Source organism: Perognathus longimembris, chromosome 12, assembly GCF_023159225.1.
Source record: "Perognathus longimembris pacificus isolate PPM17 chromosome 12, ASM2315922v1, whole genome shotgun sequence".
NCBI lineage: Eukaryota > Metazoa > Chordata > Mammalia > Rodentia > Heteromyidae > Perognathus > Perognathus longimembris.
Genome location: NC_063172.1, coordinates 43,841,678 through 43,853,178, shown reverse-complemented (window position 1 = coordinate 43,853,178; position 11,501 = coordinate 43,841,678). Strand labels below are relative to the sequence as shown.

General features: G+C 43.1%; 1 pseudogene; it reads left to right on the top strand.

Moving 5' to 3' along the window:
- Positions 1-952: 952 nt before the first annotated feature.
- Positions 953-2,148, top strand: LOC125360613 (annotated as a pseudogene).
- Positions 2,149-11,501: the final 9,353 nt, after the last annotated feature.

Here is an 11,501-nt window from a genome sequence, read left to right as displayed (position 1 = left end):
TATATAGAAAAAAGCCAGAAGTGGTGCTGTGGATCAAGTGGTGGAGTGCTAGCCTTGAGCAAAAAGAAGCCAGGGACAGTTCTCAGGCTCTGAGTTCAAGCCCCAGGACTGGCATAAAAACCCGAAACAAAACAAAAATAAGTTTGACACTGTTTTGTCTCCTTCTCTTCCTCTTTTCATCCATAGCCTGGCTAATTGAAAAGGAATATGGGTATCAGTATCTATCACTACTGCAGTCACTATAGCAACAGGGGAGAATTCCACCACTGTCAATCCATAAACAAGATTAAAAAAAAATGTATGATACTGAGTTTCAGTATATCCATTTCTGATGTACAATCTGACTCTCAGTGCACAGACTCCAGCCTGATATCAGAGACATGAGGGGTTGAGAATCTCCAAGGTGGACTGCAGTGGGCTCACAGAGACCCGGGTGCAGCCACCTCTGTGGCCTGCTGTGGCCTCAGGTGAGCAGGAAACAGGGTTGACACACTGGTACAGATCATAGCCATATATAAATGGATTGGCTTTATTCTGTAAAAGGCATGGTACAGACACCAGTGTACAAAGCCTGCTTCTTGGTGTGTGCAGTGCTAGGGATTGAACCAGAGCCTGGGGCATGCCCTGTGTGCATATAGCTTTGGGAAAAGCTGATCTTGGGGTTGTATTCAAGCAGAGATTCTCATTAAAGGCCAATTCTCAAGTCACTTAAGACCCCCCACTTTACAGATATGTGAAATAGGCTTAGAGGTGAGAGAACTTCTTTAAGGTAGTTCAGCAAATAAGCAAGATTCAGTAGAGTCGAGATCCTAGTAGAGTCAAGATTCAGACTTCCTGGCACCAGACTCTGCCTGAGATTGTATTGCCCATTATGGCATAAGAGAAAGAAATTGTGTGCTCTGCCCTACTGGAGTTTTCAGTCTGCCTAAAGAAAAGAAGTGTGGTTGTGAAAATGAAAAATTGTGAACCATATGCCAGTGTAGTTGTGAAGATGAAAAATAGTGAACCAGGTAAAAAAAAATAGTGAACCAGCGCCTGTAATCCTAGCTACTCTGGAGGCTATCTGAGGATCATGGTTTTAAATCAGCAGAGGCAGAAAAGTCCATGAGACTCTAATATCCAATTAACCAGCAAAAAGTAGAAATGAGCCTCCCCTCACAGTCTTAATGCCAGGCCGACTTCTTTGGCTCTTTCCCTTCTGCTACCCAGTTCCCGGATACAGCCTCAGCCACGAGTTTCGGAGATCTCCAGGGCCCCGCGGGCCGCCAGGTATGCAATGATTACCCGGTGGACGAGAGTTCCATCGAAGGGTATGTGCTATCGTGAGCAGATGTGGCAATACGTGAAGTAGTCTCCGGCCCACTGCCTGCCACCTGTGTCATGCCCTCTGTTGGTATAATCATATCCAATCCTATGAAAAGGAAAAGGGCAGCCTGCCATTAGTGAAGAGATCTTTGGGCAAGTATGGCCTTGACAAGGTGGAAGATACCACTGGAAGCGGAGAGTAAAGACGATAATGAGGGCTGGGGATATGGCCTCGTGGCAAGAGTGCTCGCCTCGTATACAGGCGGTCCTAGGTTCGATTCCCCAGCACCACATATACAGAAAATGGCCAGAAGTGGCGCTGTGGCTCAATTTGCAGAGTGCTAGCCTTGAGCAAAAAGAAGCCAGGGACAGTGCTCAGGCCCTGAGTCCAAGGCCCAGGACTGGCCAAAAAAAAAAAAAAGACGATAATGACCTTGACCTCTTTGGGTCTGCTGAGGAGGAGGAAGGTGAAGGAGCAAAGAAGCCAAGGGAAGAATGTCTTGCACAGTACCAAAGAAAATCAAACAACCTGTGCTTGTTGCCAAGTCTTCCATCTTACTAGATGTGAAACCCTGCAATGATGAGACAGCCATGGCACAATTAGAGTGCATCCGTAGCATTCAAGCATATGGCTTTGTCTGGGGGTTCTCTAAACTGGTGCCAGTGGAATATGGAATTAAGAAGCTTCCGATACAATGTGTAGTGGAAAATGATAAAGTAGGAACAGACATGCTGGAGGAACAGACCACTGCTTTTGAGGACTATGTCCACGGATGTGGCTTCTTTTTAACAAGATCTATATCACCCAAGATCATTGCACTTAAACAAAAATTGGAAAGATAAAAAAAAAAAAAGCAGACATGAAGCTGTGGTCAAGTGTTAGAGTTCTAGCTTTGAATGAAAACATCAAGTGAGAGTGTAAGACTCAGTTCAAGCTTCCGTACTGGTACAAAAAGAAGAAAGAAGAGAGAGAAGCAGGAAGAGAAGGATGAAGGGGAGAGGGGGAGGACAAAGAGGAGGAGAAAGGACTGGATTGTCATGAGGGAAGAACAGAGTATCATTTCTATAGAGGGACTTAATCGGGTGGTGGCAAGAAGGAAAGGAAGGGTGCGATCACCTGGATTGCCTCAAATTTAGGAAGAACCCAAGTCAGAGACAGGAAACCCAGGAGCTCTGGGTCTGGGGGCCTAGAGCCATTGGTGAGGTTTGGGTACACAGGATTGTGAGGACCATGAGATAAGAAGCCATGGAGAGTCCTGAGTGGGTAGTGGTGAGCTGTGATTTAGCAGCTGCCTGAAAATGCTGGTCTCACATGGCTCCTGTTCTTGCTTGAGTGGCTTTATGTTAAAGGTTAACTGTGTGAGCACCACTGTTATTTATTTATTTTTTTAAAGAAGGAAATAAAAAGAAGTGGGTATTTCAAATAGTAGTAAAAAGAACTTGGACTCATATCCAGTTAAAGCAAGAACAGTGATGACTAGCTGGTTAAATAGCTAAAAGGTTACTTAAAAGTTAATGAAACCAATTTTGAAACACTGGCTTTCTAGATTTACCTATAGGCTGGAGCGATTGTAATTGAAGCTGATTGTAGTCATGCTAGATTTCCTCCTTAATGTTTATTTTTCTTCAGGTTATATTTCAGACAATTAATAGTGTCTAATGACTCAGGGTTTGAAGTAATTACCACCACCAACTTTCATATTGGAATATGCTGTTCACACTGTGACTGAAAGGGAAGGAAATTAATAGCTATTCCTTGAAGTTTCTCTAACAGGCTGTAAAAATGTTATCAGCCTTTAAATAAATTTGTTCTTCTTCTATCTCTCTATTTGTAGCCATAAAAATGGTAAAACTAATTAAGTATCCTGCAAGTACCCTTTAAAAAGTATAATAGTGCTAGGTGCCAGTGGCTCAGGTCTATAAATCCTAGCTACTCAGAAAGCTGAGTTCTGAGGATCAGGGTTCAAAGCCAGCACAGACAGCAAAGTCTATAAGATTCATCTCTACTTAACCAGTAAAATGCTGGAAGTAGAGCTATATGGATCAAGTTCTAAGTAGAGTGCCAGCCTTGAGTGGAAAAAAACTTAGGGACACCACACAGGCTTTGAGATCAAGCCCAAGTACTGGCACACACACACACTAATTCCTTTTTTCTTGTGATACCAGGGCTTAAACTCAGGGCCTTGTTAATAGTTCATTCTTACACATTCTTGCTCCCCTTCAATAACAGAATGTTTGTGAGCAACACAAATGAAAACAGATATGTTTTTCAATTCTTTGTAGTACTTGGCTTATGGATCTCTCTGTTTCTCCTAGGTGTGAAAGTATTTGAGTGAAAGTTTCATCACAACTTTGTCAATAATTAATTGCCCATTTCTTCGGAAAGTCTGACAACATCCAGTAACAATAACAAGCTCCAGAACACTCCCCCTAATTGAGCAAGGGCTCATTCTTCCTTTGCAGAGTTCAGGGTGATTGGAATGTGCTGAAATCACATTCTAACACCTTCACTGGCATGGGGAGCCACACAAGACTCCAAAGGAATCACATGAGAATCAATCCCCCTTACCCCCGCCCTTTCTCTCTGTCCTTAGAAAGGAAGACAAGTATGTGCTAACATAGGCCCAGTCGAATGGAGGTAGGCCTGAGAAACCAAGTACACACAGGAAGTTGGTTTCTGTGGCAGGATGAGGCCAATGACTAAAGGAAGTAGGGGAGGATGATGGAAGGCAGAACAGGGCCCAAGCAGTAAAGTCAGAGTGGGAATCATGTGGAGCCAAAAAGATCCAACCTGAGAAGGGGAGCATTTCCTTCCCTGCAATCACCTCCTCCACCTCTTCCTCCTGCCCAAGTCAAAGTAGTTCCATGTCACAATGCAAGGTGCTGCTGGCACTGGTGACTCACACCTGTAATTCAAGCTACTACTCAGGAGGCTGAGATGTGAAGACTCTTTCAAAGACTCTTATCTTCAAGGAACTACTAAAGGCTGAAGAGGAAGTGTGTCTCAAGAGGTAGAGCACTAGCCTTGAGCGGAAAAAGATAAGCAAGAGGATGAGTTCAAGCCTCAGTACTTGCACAAACAAAATAAAACAAAACAGGGTTTCATAAAGAATTTAGCAAACAAACCCCAACCCCAAAAGATCTCCAGTAGTTAAAGAGAATCTTACATTATTCACTTTTCTTACATTATTCACTTATTTACCAGGCTGGAACTCTGCCACCTGAGCCCCTCACCCCAACCCCACATCCCCTACCTTTTTACAAAAATTTTGATGTCATCAGTTTCTCAGATTTTTCTTTATTTGTGCCTTTGGCATAAAATCTAAGATTTTTTTTTTAGTCCAAATTCACGTCTGTTTTTCTTCTAAAATTTTTATTTTGAAGTTACCTTTTGGTTATAATATGAAATGAAAGTCTGAGTTAGTCCTCTTATATCTAAGAACTCTTAAAAGGGAATTACAAATTACATTCCTTAGTCCATATGTGATGGTGCACATCTGTAACTCTAGCTACTCAGGAGGCAGCATTTGGAGGATCAAAGCTTGAGACCAGCTCAAGCAGAAAAGTTCTTAGATACCATCTCCCAAAATATCCAGCAAAAAGTAGGGCTGGAGATGTGGCTCAAGTAGTAGAGCACCAGCTGAGCAAGAAAGCACTGGGTTCAAATCCCAGTACATTACCCCCACAAAAAAATCCAGAACAAAGAAAAAAATAAACCCTTCCTTCCTTCGCTCTTCCCTCCCTCCCTCCTCCCTACCTTCCCGCCACCCTCCATCTCTCCTTGCCTTCTCCCCCATTTCTTTCTCTTTCTTTGGATAATGCTTTGCTATGTAAGCCAGTCTGGTTTCTTTTTTTGTTTTTGAGACAGGGTGTCACTATATTTCCCAGACTAGCCAGGAACTCTTGGACTCAAATGATCTTGCCACTTTTTAGCCTTCAGAGTAACTGACACTACAGGAGAATGCCACTGGACCCAGCTAAAGAAATAAAATTCTAATAGGTATTGTTCATTTATTTAAGGAATATGTTTGTGATCCTTGTCAAGTGTCCAACACTTATCTAGGACTTAGGGATGGAGTAGTAAACAAAGCAAGTGCTATCCCTGCTCTAAGGAATAGGTCAGCTCCCGAGCGTCTCATTATTGTGCTGCGTGCCATTGTATTATATAACCACTCTGAGCCTCTTTCCTACATTATAAAATAGAACTGATAAATTGACTTTGATGAGTTGCAAATACAGTAATTTCATAAAGCAAAGAAAAACACCATAGCACAGAGTAGGAGTTTCGAAGATATTACTTTACCTGTTTGACCTATTAACGTGTTGCATAGTCAGCCTCAGCTTCCATTTAGTGTGTTATGAATGGCTCCTTGTGGATCATGAGGAACACAAAACTAATGTTTCTTAACTAGGCTCCGTAGTCCACCTGCATCCCTATGTAATTAGGAGGCTGAGGAAAAGAGATCATTTGAATCCAGGATTTCACCATCAACCTGAACACCACAGTGAGACCTTCATCTCAAAAGTAAAAGCCAGGTGTGGTGGGGCACACTTATAATTCTAGCACCAAGGAGGCTGAAGCAGGAACATCAATAGGTCTGGGCTGGCCTGGGCCATAAAGCTAGACCTAGTTTCCAAAGAGAGGAGGCTAAGGATGTAGCTTGCCTAGCATGTCCAAGGTCCTGGGTTTGCTCTAAACATTTTTATATCTGCTTATTACCAAGGTAATATTACCTAATAGGTAAAAAGCAAATTCGAATCTTCATACAGAAGCATATACAAAAATAAATACAGATTCTACCCCCCACCCAAAGTCTCCCCCCCACCAAATAATCACAAGTCTTTGTTTCCCCTTGCAGAAAAAAATCACATTTATGAAAGTCTGTGCTGCATATGCAAATCCCTAGAAGACAAAACAGCAGGGGGCCATAGGCATAGCAATGGGAGGACACTGCTCAACAGAACTCAGAGAACACACTAGGGAGAGGGCCACGAACAGCATGTATTATTCTTATTAGAGAATTCTAGAATATTCTCAACACAATTCTCAAGCTTCCTGAGAGCCTATAGGCTCAGCCCTCTCCCTGCTCTCCTGCCCACTCCTCCATGGTCCTTGGCCTGCAGTAGGCTGGGCCTTGCCTGCCACCCTCACTTTCATGATCTGTGGCTGGCTGTGGTCAAAGCAGCAGCTGAAATCTGGGAGGGGAGGGGCAATGAAGGAAAAGAAAATAATTCTCTGAGTAGTTGAGAAACAGCAGGAAGAGTAAAATCAAATCAACATGTAGAAAGAGGAAGGGTAGGTGATAGAGTGAGAGTGATTGGAATATACTGTAAGCATGAATAGAAATGTAACAAAATCCTCCTCTGTAAAATTAATGTAAGCTGGGGCTGGGAATATGGCCTAGTGGCAAGAGTGCTTGCCTCGTATACATGAGGTCCTGGGTTCGATTCCTCAGCACCACATATACAGAAAATGGCCAGAAGTGGTGCTGTGGCTCAAGTGGCAGAGTGCTAGCCTTGAGCAAAAAGAAGCCAGGGACAGTGCTCAGGCCCTGAGTTCACGGCCCAGGACTGGCCAAAAAACAAAACAAAACAAAAAAATTAATGTAAGCTAAAAACAATTTTAGACATAGGTAGAAGCATGCAGTGTTTACTAACCTGAGTTGTTGACATGGGAGGTGGGGAGAAAGAATGTCTCTCTCTCTCTCTCTCTCTCTCTCTCTCTCTCTCTCTCTCTCTCTGTGTGTGTGTGTGTGTGTGTGTGTGTGTGTGTGTGTCTCTCTCTCTCTCTCTCTCTCTTTCTCTCACACATATACTAGGGCTTGAACTCAGGCTTTTTTTTTTTTTCCAGTCCTGGAGCTTGTACTCAAGGCTTGGGAACTGTCCCTGGCTTCTTTTTGCTCAAGGCTAGCACTCTACCACTTGAGCCATAGAGCCACTTCCAGCTTCTTTTGTTTATGTGGTGCTGAGGAATTGAACCCAGGGCTTCATGTATGCTAGGCAAGCACTCTACTGCTAAACCACACTCCCAGCCTGAACTCAGAGTCTTTTACTCTGATTCAGCTTGTTTACCCAAGGCTGGCACTTTTCCATTTGAGCCATACCTCCAGTCTGACATTGTTTTCTTGTTAGTCAGAGATGAGAATCTCATGGACTTTATAAGCCAATCCTTATATCTTGGCCTCTGATACAGGTGTGAACCACAAGCATCCAGCTAGACTTTCCTTTCTACAAGAGTCTATGAGAGGGGGGGAGGGAAAGGGGGGAGGGAGGAGGGCATGAGGGACAAGGCAACAAACAGTACAAGAAATGTATCCAATGCCCAACGTATGATACTGTAACCTCTCTGTACATCAGTTTGATAATAAAAATTTGAGGAAAAAAAAAAAGAGTCTATGAGACAGGGGCTGTAGGAACACCACAATCTAGAAGTAGAGGCAACAGATATATGTGAAGGCACTGTGGGTGTGGGCAATGGGAAGGGCTTAGGGTGTTGACAACAAAGCTGTTTTCCACAATGCAATAGGGTAAGGTTTGTGCAAGTCAGACCTGGGGTGATTTTGGGGCTCTTGAGAAATGGAGAGAAGGACCAAATCGTTCTGGGCATCTTTCCCTAATTCCTTGGATCACTCAATCTTGGTTCCCTGAGGTGTTGCTACTTCCACCTGGAAGAGCAAATAAGGTAACAATATGGTTTAGGGCCCTGGAGGAATAGGCCCCTGTGTCTGCAGGCCTGGCTCTGAGCCCACACCTGAATGAGAAACCACACCAGAGAAGCCACGCCTCTTCTGGGGTGAGGCTTTCTTAGACAGAACTGTCCTTGCCAAAATTATATCGGGCAGGTAGTAAAATTATGGGCAATAAAACCAGATAAACCACTTCATTAATAGCAGTTCACTGGTAAAAATGTATCAACCCAAACAGAAGATGAGGGCTGGAAATATGGCCTAATGGTTAAGTGCTCGCCTCATATACATGAAGCCCTGGGTTCAATTCCTCAGCACCACATATATAGAAAAAGCCAGAAGTGGCACTGTGTCTCAAGTGGTAGAGTGCTAACTTTGAGCAAAAAGAAGCCAGGGACAGTTCTCAGGCTCTGAGTCCAAGTCCCAGGACTGGCAAAAAAAAAAAAAAAAAAAGAAAAGAAAAACATAAAGAAATAGAGACAAAACAGAAGATGAGAGGAAGGACTGAAATTCTTTTTCAGGTTCTTTCATGTATGGTTGTGTATGATTAATTATGGGGGAAAATGCTTCACTAGGTGGTTGTTGTTGTTGTGCAATTTTATTGCATACTTCTGCAAACCTGATGGTATATAGTCTACTATACACCTTACCAGGCAACATACAACCACCATGGCTTATGTGATCTGTTGTCTGAAATTGCATTGTGCAGCATATTACAATTGTGGTGATTCACGTTTGTAATCCCAGCATTTAGAAGGTTGAGGAAGGAGGAGCCTGAGTTCATGAGCCCAGCCTGTGTTACATAGTGTGACCCTGCCTCAAAGCAAAGAAAGCCAAAACAAGAGCAGAAGCTGTCAAATTGGTTTTGCAAAGATAGAACCATTTTAACTGTGTACATCTTGGTGAAGTGTAGTTTTGAAGGGATTAGAAAAGGAAGACAGATACAGTAATGGATGTCAGTGGTGGGATGGAGGTCAGAGGAGGTCAGGGGTGAGGATGGAGGTCAATGGTAGAATGAGGGTCAGTGGTGAGGATGGAAGTCAGTGGAGGTCAGTGGTGGGATGGAGATTAGTGATAAAATGGAGGTCAATGATGGGATGGAGGTCAGTAGTAGAATGAAAGTAGGGGGTAGGATAGAGGTTAGTGGTGGGATGGAGTTCAGTGGTGGGGATGGAAGTCATTGATGGGATGAAGGTCAGTGGTCAGATGGAGATCAGTGAAGGGATGGAGGTCTGTGGTAGAAAGTGGAGCTCTGTCATAAAGCTATATCACTTATTCCACTCGCTGAGGCAGTTGTAGCCATAACTTACCTAGATTGTCTTGTATAGTAATTTCTTTGTCAGAATCCCAGGAATCTGGGAAGTATTCATTCAAAAATAAAATTAATTTCATTTTTAACTGATACACAAAAAATGTATTCATGGCACCTGAGTGGAAGAACTAGGTCCTGAGCACTGTCCCTGGCTTCTTTTTGCTCAAGGCTAGCACTCTACCACTTGAGCCACAGCGCCACTTCTGGCCTTTTCTGTTTATGTTGTGCTGAGGTATTGAACCTATGCACATTTCCAGCCCTCTTTCCCTCTTCTTAGCAGACATCAGTAGCTTCCAGTTACTCTTAGATTGGTGATCATGCTTAGAATCTGTGAAAAGGCCTGGGTTAATTCCTGTCCAACTGGCCAGTCTCATCCTATCTCAAGTTGTTTTTCCCTATTTCTTCCACTGAGTTGACTTGCTCCTGGCTTCTTATCTCTGGATATGTGAGCAGAGAAGTCTCGCAGAAGATTGTACCTGAAAATTTCTTGGATAGTAACTAAATTGCTGCCGTGGTTATAGCAACCCCAGTAAGATAAAGCCAATTTGAAATTTGTGTCCTGAGACGCACTGGCCAGCATCACAGCAGTAGGCCCAGGGAACAAGCCTGATGCCCAGGAGCCTGAGCCTTGTGGCTCAGGAAGTATTGAGGACCTCAGTGGACGACAGCACATCTACCTTTGCTGCCAAGCAATGACTATTGTTGTGTAGGCAGCAGGAAGTGATCTCCTGGTACCAATTGGAAAGGCTCAGCAGTCATTGTCAGCTTCTGAGCCCTCTGGGTTTGAGACAGCTTTTTTGACAACATGGAGAAACTAAAAAAGGTAGGGTTTATTCTTTTCTTTTGGGTGGGAAGGAACAGTATTGGGGCTTGAACTCAAGGCCTTGAATTCTTGCTTGAATTTTCTGCTTAAGCCTGGTGCTCTACCATTTGAGCCAGAGCTTTACTTCTAGCTTTTTGCTGATTAATTGGAGATAAGAGTCTCATGGACTTTTCTGTCTGGGCTGGTTTCTAACTGTGATCTTCAGATCTCAGCCTCTGAGGAGCTAGGATTGCAGGTGTGAGCCACCAGTACCCAACAGTCACTTTTTTTAATGGGAAAAGTCCTCTGTTCAATTTGATGAGAAAAGAGTGAATGTTTCAAAAGGAAGCTATTGGTGAGGCACAGGTCTCAATGGGACCTGCAGATGTGGGGAAAAAAAATCTTCTTTACCACCCAACAGTATTAGCATCAAGAGTTCACTTAGGTTTCCAAGACAAGCCAGGACAACTCCCAGAAATGGCAAGTCAGGGGCAGGCTTTGCAGAAGACAAGGCCCTTATTTTTTTTCTTTTGATTTTCAAAAAGCACTGAAAGAATGGATCACAGAGAAATTACTAGGCAAATACTTCACTATTTCAAAGAAAATTTAAGCCTAGCTAAAATTAAGCAATCATGAGGCTGAGGATGAGTTTACAAAAGCTCTGGAATATTATCTTAGCCGAAGTAGATTGCTTCTTACATAACCAACAACTCAGTTATGAGTTCAAGTTCAGACACCAAGAGAAAAAAACAAATCTCAGCTGAAAAATGCTTTCCTCTGGAAGACTGAAACTTGACATTTGTGGATTCTATTTAATCTGTTATTACACAGCTTGTTAATTTGGATGGGTTAATGGTGAAATCCTGTTCCAGAAACTAGATAACTAGGAAGGAGTAACCCTGAACAGCCGGGAGCCTGTTCTTTAGTTTCACTGTAGAATGAATCCAACATGTGCTGGCACTTTCTTTTCTGCAAATATCTCATGAATCGTATTTTAAAAGGAGGATTGATTTTATTTGTCATTACTATTTATAGCACACCCTGGGTCTATAGCCAGCTGTGGGAGGATAAGGCTACACTTCAGATTCCCATCCGAGTGTGTTTGACAGTGTCTCTGGCATCCTTTCAATAACTACAGTCATAATTCCCAACACTACTTGGAAGTAAAGCACAGAAGGAAATAATCAGCATACCATGTCAGGAAATCACACCCTCTCAAGTTGTTTGGATATGAATGAGGCAGAAACTTCATAATTAACCTACATCTTTCCATTCTGCAGTCAGATGATGATTTTGCCAAGTGGTGCTAGTTGTAACTGTGTGTATAAGTGTGTGTGTGCGTGTGCTCTGGGAATTGAACCCAGGGCCTCATGTGTTTTAGTTAAATGTTGTACCA